This window comes from Desmodus rotundus, chromosome 7, assembly GCF_022682495.2.
Source record: "Desmodus rotundus isolate HL8 chromosome 7, HLdesRot8A.1, whole genome shotgun sequence".
In the NCBI taxonomy this organism is placed as follows: Eukaryota; Metazoa; Chordata; class Mammalia; order Chiroptera; family Phyllostomidae; genus Desmodus; species Desmodus rotundus.
The window spans coordinates 94,582,180-94,589,667 of record NC_071393.1 but is presented as its reverse complement, the minus strand read 5'-3'; the positions used below and the strand labels follow the sequence as shown (position 1 = coordinate 94,589,667).

The following is a 7,488-nucleotide window of genomic DNA, read 5'->3' as shown; positions in this document are numbered from 1 at the left end:
GGGCCTCCCTAACAATTCCCTGATGCACGTCCATCATGGTACCGCAACACCCTTGGTAAGGGAAACTGCAGCTCTTTTTTTGTTGTGTGTCTTCTTCTTTTCTCTCTCTCTCTCTCTCTCTCTCTCTCTCTCTCTCTCTTTCATTCTGTAGCATGTTTAATAAACTGGCAACAGAGAAAGTTAGTTGAAGGAAAGCAGAGGAACTTTGTCTTTTAAGTATTAAGACCTTGGGGCTACATAATCATATGGCATCTGTTCAATGTTGTCCCTATGATTAGAAATGAACCTGATGGGAACTTCGGGAATGTTCCTGATTCTCCGTTTAAGGTCCGGGTCAACTGTGGCCACAAGGTAACACTTGTGTTGACTTACTCTCTGTACTAAACAGTCATCTGCACAGGTGCTTTGTGTGTGCATGGTAATCATTCAAGTCGGGGGTCCTTGGTGGTCCTGAGAGCCCCTCCATACTTCTGCCCCAATCTCTTTTCAGCCACTGCACAGTCAGTTGCACAAGGGATACACTTGGCATAGTGACAGTCCATCACTGACTGTACAAAGTCCAGTTTAGCCTTCATGGAAAAGTTAATGAAGTTGGTATCAACCAGGATGTGGTAAGGTGGGCCCAGCTGTGGGTTATATTGGCAGAATAAGCAGGAAGAGTATTGGGGGACTTCTCTTTCCTTGAGTGCACTGGGGTCTCTTTTCTTTCTTTTTAGGTTTTAATCTATCCTTCTCTTTAAGCCTCTGATCTCTCCGACTAAGCTCTCTCATGGTCTCATATTTCTTTGTTTTCTTTTGCTTCCCCATGATCACGTGGCACTCTTGTTTCTTTTCTTTTCTTTTTCTTTGTTTTCTTCTAGCTGCTTGTGCAACATTCTGCTTCCCAACTTTGACACCTTTCTGAGCTGGCACATTTTGCTAGTTCCTTTGCTAACAAGACAAGCATATTTGGCATACACTTGATTTAAATTTTTCTAATACTGTACATTAAAAAAAAACCTTTATTGGATATGATTCACTTGCCTTACAGTTTACCCATTTAAAGTGTGTAATTTAGTGTTTTTAGTATATTCACAGAGTTGTGTGATCATTTGCACAGTCCAATTTTACAACATTTTTCTTACCCCAAAGAGGAACTCTGAACTCATTAGCAGTTACTCCCCACACCCCCACCCAGGCCATCAGTAATCTATGTTTTGTCTCTAAAGTGCCTATTCTGGACATTTTGTATACGGTCATTGCTCAGTGTCCACAGAAGATTAGTCCCAGGTCCCCAGTGGATACCAAAGTCCGCGGATGTTCAAGTCCCTTATATAAAATAGCATAGTTTTTGCATATGACCTATGCATCTTCCTATATGCCTTAAATCCTATCTAGATTGCTTATAATACCCGATGCAATACAAATACTATGTAAATAATTGCTATACTGATTGTTTAGGGAATAACGACCAGGAAAAAAGCCTGTACATGTTTAGTATAGGTGCAGCCATTTTAGGCCTAACTACTTTGTACACATCAGCAACAATGTAACATTTTTCCTGAATATTTTTCCATCAGTGTTTGGTTGGCCAACTTAAATGAAAGCTGACCTTTGTGACTGGCCTCTTTTACTTAGCATAATGTTTGTGAGGTTCATCCATGCAAACATTTGTTTTGATACTATTTTGCATGCTTGCTACATTTCACAATGTAATGAAAAGTTAGAGACCCATGGAGAAGCAAGGTTCCTGCCCTATGGTAATAGCTGTACCTCACAGGACTTGGCCAGGGGCTAAGGTGCTGATAGCATGCGTTTAAGTAGATGGGAAGGATGAATATATTGTGCATTGTAAATATTGATATTCTAAGCTGTTACATAACTTAAGTGTAAACAATGGAAGGTAAATACCCAGGAGAGTTGATACCATCATAATTTCTTAATTTTAATTTTTTACAAAGTTCTTTTTTGGTCTTGAACTTGTTTACCACTTCCATTTATCTAAGACCTGAATACAAATGTATTTTTTGTACCGGGAAGTGATTTATTAAATACCCAATCATATTTTTTATGACAAAATAAGTACATTCATAGAATTTTTAAATTTTTCCCACATTCTTTGAACTTAAAGTTCTACGCATTAATGATTTTCTTCTGGACTGACTTATCATTACAGTTATTTGTGGTACATGCTTTATCAATCCACTATAAATATACTACAAATTTTGATAATTATTAAATATGAAAGTGTCATATTTTTATTGGAACTGCATTTCTTAATTAGACATATACATATTCTTATTGCTAGAGGAGACAGGGTTTAGTCCCAATGCTATTTTTTTCATTTTTATAGCTAACCTAAAAAACCTTGTTCCCATAAATAAATAGATGGAAGGAGTTTCAACAATGTCACCCACTACCATACAATGAATAGTCAGGTGACAACAGAATTAAGTCCTCCTTAAATTCTGTTGGAAGAAAAAAAGTTAGAAATCTTTTATTTTATTTATTTATTTATTTAAATTTTTATTGTTATTCAATTACAGTTGTGTGCCTTTTCTCCCCATCCCTCCACCCCACCCCTAGAAATCTTTTAAATTACAAAAGAATTTGTTGTCCAGACTCATTCACTACCTCAAAATGCCTGAAGATATTTTATTTATTAAAATAATTTTATTGCCCTGGCTGGTGTGGCTAAGTGGTTAAGCACTGGCCTGTGAATCAAAGGGTCACTGGTTTGATTCCCAGTCAGGGCACATGCCTGGGTTGCGGGCCGGGTCTCCAGTGGGGGACATGTGAGAGGCAACCACACATTGATGTTTCTCTCCCTCTCTTTCTCCCTCCCTTACCCTCTATAGAAAATAAATAAATAAAATCTTAAAAAAAATAAAATAAAATAATTTTATTGTATTTTTTTTCCATTAACATTTAGTCTCCTTATACCCCTCATCCCCGCTGAAGATATTTTAAATTGACATTTATTGGGAGCCCTGAACATGTTTAGATCCTCCAGCCTTGCATCTGGGAAGGGTTTAGGGTGGGTGACAGGAAAACCTTTACTCTTTGAAGTGGGAGAAGGGCAATCCGAGAAAGGGAAGCAGGAAAGCAGTCCTCCCTACATCTCCCCAAGTCCAGCCCTCACCCAGCCACCTCCCCTTTGTGGCCAGGCCGAGCCCAGCCTCCCTATGGGGGTGAGGTTGTTCAGTGACTCCTGTCCTGGGTGTGGATGTTGACAGCTTCTGGGCCGAGCGCAGCGACGATGGAGATTATTGTGTTCTGTGCTATCCAACATGACAGCCGCCAATTTCATGTGACTGTTGAGCACTTGAAATGTGAGCAGTGCATCTAAGGAACTGAATTTTTAATTAAATTAAAGTAATCAAATTTGAACAGCCAACATGGCTAGAGGCTACTGGTAGGTAGCCAAGGTGGCAAAAAGTCCAATTAAGGGCTTTTATTTAAGGAGGGACACTGCGTTGGGGTGGACTGGGTCCCAGCAGACTGTAGTAGCAAGGGAAAGGACAGAAGGTTTTTAAGGGTGTGTAGCAGACCTCCGGGGAGGGTCACCCTGCTGATCTGCCCCAGAAAACACCTGTCCTGGGCACAGGTGTTTTCAAGACAGTGTCCTCTGCTCAGGGATGGCTGGTTCAGGGACAGAAAGTCCGGGAGATTTATGGGCCTTGCCTCTGGGAGAGAGCTCCAGGGAGAGGGGACAGGCAGTGAGGATTCAACCAGTTTGCTTCTGATAATAGGGTATCTTGTGGTCAGGTATTTAGCCGGTGATGCAAACCTTCTTTGTTCCAGCATAGGCGGTGGCTTAGGTCCTTCATGTCCCAGTACATTCTAACAGCTACCAACCATATTGGACAGCGCATTGCTGGGGAATCTCAATGATGTCCTGGGTTGGGTTTTTCACTTGACCAATGGACTGGACTGTTGGGTTTTCTCTTAAGAGGGAGAAGAGATGGGACTCTAGTCCTTTCTCTTCTGAAGATAGGTCAAAGTACCCTCATCCCTAGCCTTCATCCCAACCCCATTACAGAGGACCCCAAAGGAAAATCTTGAGACATCTGAGAGCAAAATCTTAAAGCAATGTGAAGAATTCTTGGGGCCGAAAGGCAGCACCGATGGCAATCCACATCCACCCTTCTGACCTTGTGACCCGTACTACTCTCTGCATCCGTTTCCCTGGGTTTAAATGAATCCTTTTGTCCTGGCTACAGCCTTGGAGGGAAACCACCCAAGAAGGAGAGACGAACAAACTGAGCCTGCAGCTCAGGACGGAAGCAGTGTGGGGTGCTCTGGGTCTGAGAATGGTAAAGAGAGAACCGGGAGTGGCTTCCCGCATTGGGTAGTTATGACGATGAAACTCAGAGATGAAGGTGGCTGCGATGGCTGATTACATGTGTCAGCTGGACAGATTAAGTGATGCCCAAGGACCTGGTGAAACGCGATTTCTGCGTGGGTCTGTGAGAGTGTTTCTGGAAGCTGTTGGCACTTGAATCAGTAGAGTTGAGATGCAGTGGGCATCATCCAATCCTTGGAGGGTCCAAATAGAACAAAAAGGTGGAAGAAGGGTAAATTTACTCTGTGTGGTGAGCTGGGACATTCATCTTCTGTCCAAGGACTTCGGCACCCCTGGCTCTTGAGCCTCGGGGCCTGGGAAGCAAACTTATGCCGGTGTCTCCCCTGGTTCTCAGGTTTTCGGGTTTGGCTGGAACGATGCCACCAGCTTTCCCAGGCCTCCAGTTTGAAGACAGCAGATCGTGGGACTGACCTTTCAGCTCCAGAGTTGTATAATGGATCTTTCTATGTATCTATATATAACCTATTGGTTCTGCTGCGTCTCCAGCCTGGCTCTGTTTCTCCGGAGAACCCTAACTAATACAGTGGCTCTTCTGTTAAATTCTCTGAGGAAGGATGGAAGGGGGGAAAAGAGAAAAGCAAGAAAGGATGACCACGGTGAGTTTGCTGTAGACAGGTGGGCTGTGTGGGCAAACAGTGTGCTCAGTTTCATCTTCAGCCCCCTGAGGTGCCGCAAAGCTGTACACCTGGTTGCGTTGAGTCTGTGCTGCTTGGGCCCCAGCTCTGCTATCGCCTTCATGAAATTCTTAGTAACTCTTGAACCAAGGTCCTACGTCTTCATGTTGTACTGGGCCTCGACAGGTTTTTGGCAGAAACTCTTGATTAAGGTAGTTCCATTTCATTCCTAGTTTGTTTTTGTTTTTTTTAACTGAATTCATTGGGGTGACATTGGTTAATAAAATTACATAGGTTTCAGGTGTACAATTCTATAATATATCATTTGTATATTGTGTGTTCACCATCCCAGGTCAAGTCCTAGTTTGCTTTGATATGTAGATATATATATTTTTAATAGCGTAGGTGGGTATTAGAGCATCATGGATTTCCCCTTTTAATCTATTAATGTCCTTAAAAGACAAAATTCAACTGAGTAAATTTTAAGATCTAATTTGGTTTATTAAGTGATTCATGAATCAAAAACATACCCTCTAGCAACTAACTAGACAGGGTGCTCCCAAGGGGTGTACAAAATAGAAGGTTTTTATAGGCAGAAAGAAGGCAGGATGACAAAATTGAGAGTGGATTATTCCAGGCAGGGATACCTTCCTTAGGGGAAGGCCGGGCAAATTACCTCACTAATGTGGATCAGGAAATTCCAAACTGATTGGTTTAAAATTCCACTTTTGGGCCCTGGCCCAGAATTAATCAGTTGGTTAGAGCCCTGTCCCATACACCAAGGTTGTGTGATCCCTGGTCAGGGCAAACACAAGAATCAACCAGTGAATGCATAAATAAGTGGAACAACAAGTTGATGTTTTTGCCCCTCCCCACCTCTCTCTCTCTCTCTCCTCTCTAAACAAAGTCAATAAAAATTAAAACAACAACAACAACAACAACAACAACAAACTAGCCCTGGCCCGTGTGGCTCGGTTGGCTGGGTCATGCTGCAAATCAAGAGATTTGGGGTTTGATTCTTGGCCAGGACACGTGCCTAGGACTCGGGCTCAGTTCCCGGCCCAGGTGTGTACAGAAGGCCGCCCACTGACGTTTCTCTGACATCGATGTTTCACTCCCTCTCTCCCTCCCTCCCTACCCCTCTCATTGAAAAATAGGTATTTTTAAAACATTAAAAATGAAAACACCCACTTTCGGGAGAGGCGGAAGCTGCAGTTAGGTTAGATGTTAAATCTAGGTTTGGCATCATAGGCTTTAGCACCGGTGATGCTATATTGGGCCTGTGGTTTCCTCTTCAACAATGTGGAAGATTATATTCATAGATTGTAAATCATCCCAGCATTTATAGCCTAAACTCAGCTTGGCAATAATGTAGTTAAAATAGATTTTATGTTTTAGAAAAGTTTGAAAGTTACAGAAAAATTGTGAAGCTAGTGCAGAGTTCCTGTATACCCCGCACCCAGTCGCCCCTATCATTAACATGCTATTATTAGTATGCTTCAGAGAAGCACCTTTCACTGTTCATCCAACAAACAATCCTCCAGGCCAAGAATGAGGGCCCATAGAGAAGAAGAGGTGAAAGTAGGGATGGTTCCCAGGCCTCCTGCCCCATTGCTGTGGGCTCTGCCTTTCCAGGCCTGACCTTCAGCAGCCATGTTAAAGTTCCTGGGTCCCATGAGGACCCCAGGACTTTGGGTACACTAGGACACTTTTTCTGGACCAGTCCAGGCCTCAGAGAAACCAGAGGCCTGACTTGGACTCCTGGGAGCAGCCAGCACTCACTTCCCGGCCTGGGAAGCCTTGCGGTGTTTGGGGTCTAGTCTTACTTTTCCTCCCAAAGTCATACAATCCAATGGCTTAGACTACCCTTCCTCTGAGTTCTGAGCCCAGGTCAGCCTGGATGCAGAAGGAGGGGAAGTTCCTCCCTTTGAAGATGATGGGGTGTGCCAGTGTGGGCAGGGTATTGAGGGGCTTCTTGGTCTAGGTATTAGCAAGATCCTGGGCTTAGATTCCATGTGACCACCAGGCCAAACTTCGAGGATTTCTCCCTAATGGGGTTGTGAGCTGGAAGAGGGATGGGAGTCTAGTCCCTTGCCTCCTGCAGTTGGGTCAATCCCCCCAGCCTCCCTTTCAGGGAGGGCCCAAAGGAGGACTTGGCACGCCTTGTCTGAGAGGCCAGAAACTTAAGCAATGCAGAGAATTCTGGAAATGAAAGGCAGAGGGAAGGTCTTTTGGTTTTCAGATCTGGATATGAATACCAGATTAACCTGGTCCGGGTGTGGGAACGCAGGCAAGACCTGCAGCACTGAGACTCAGTTTCCCTGGGTGATAAATGGCTCCTTCTGCGCAGCCAGTTTAGCACGGAAATTATTCGAGAGGAAGGTAGTAGGTGGTAACAATGCACCAGGAAAGACTAGTCACAGTCCTCGGAGCTGGGACAAAGGCAAGTCCAAGGGCGGATCAAAAGGGCGCCTGGGTCAGTTTCTACTCTGGGCTTCTGTGAGAATGGCACTTAGCAGCAGGGGACCT

The 7,488-nt window shown here is 43.8% G+C and overlaps 1 pseudogene; it reads right to left on the bottom strand.

Annotated features, from left to right (window-relative positions):
- Nucleotides 1-219: 219 nt before the first annotated feature.
- On the bottom strand, nt 220-807 carry LOC112311222 (rRNA-processing protein FCF1 homolog pseudogene; annotated as a pseudogene).
- Nucleotides 808-7,488: the final 6,681 nt, after the last annotated feature.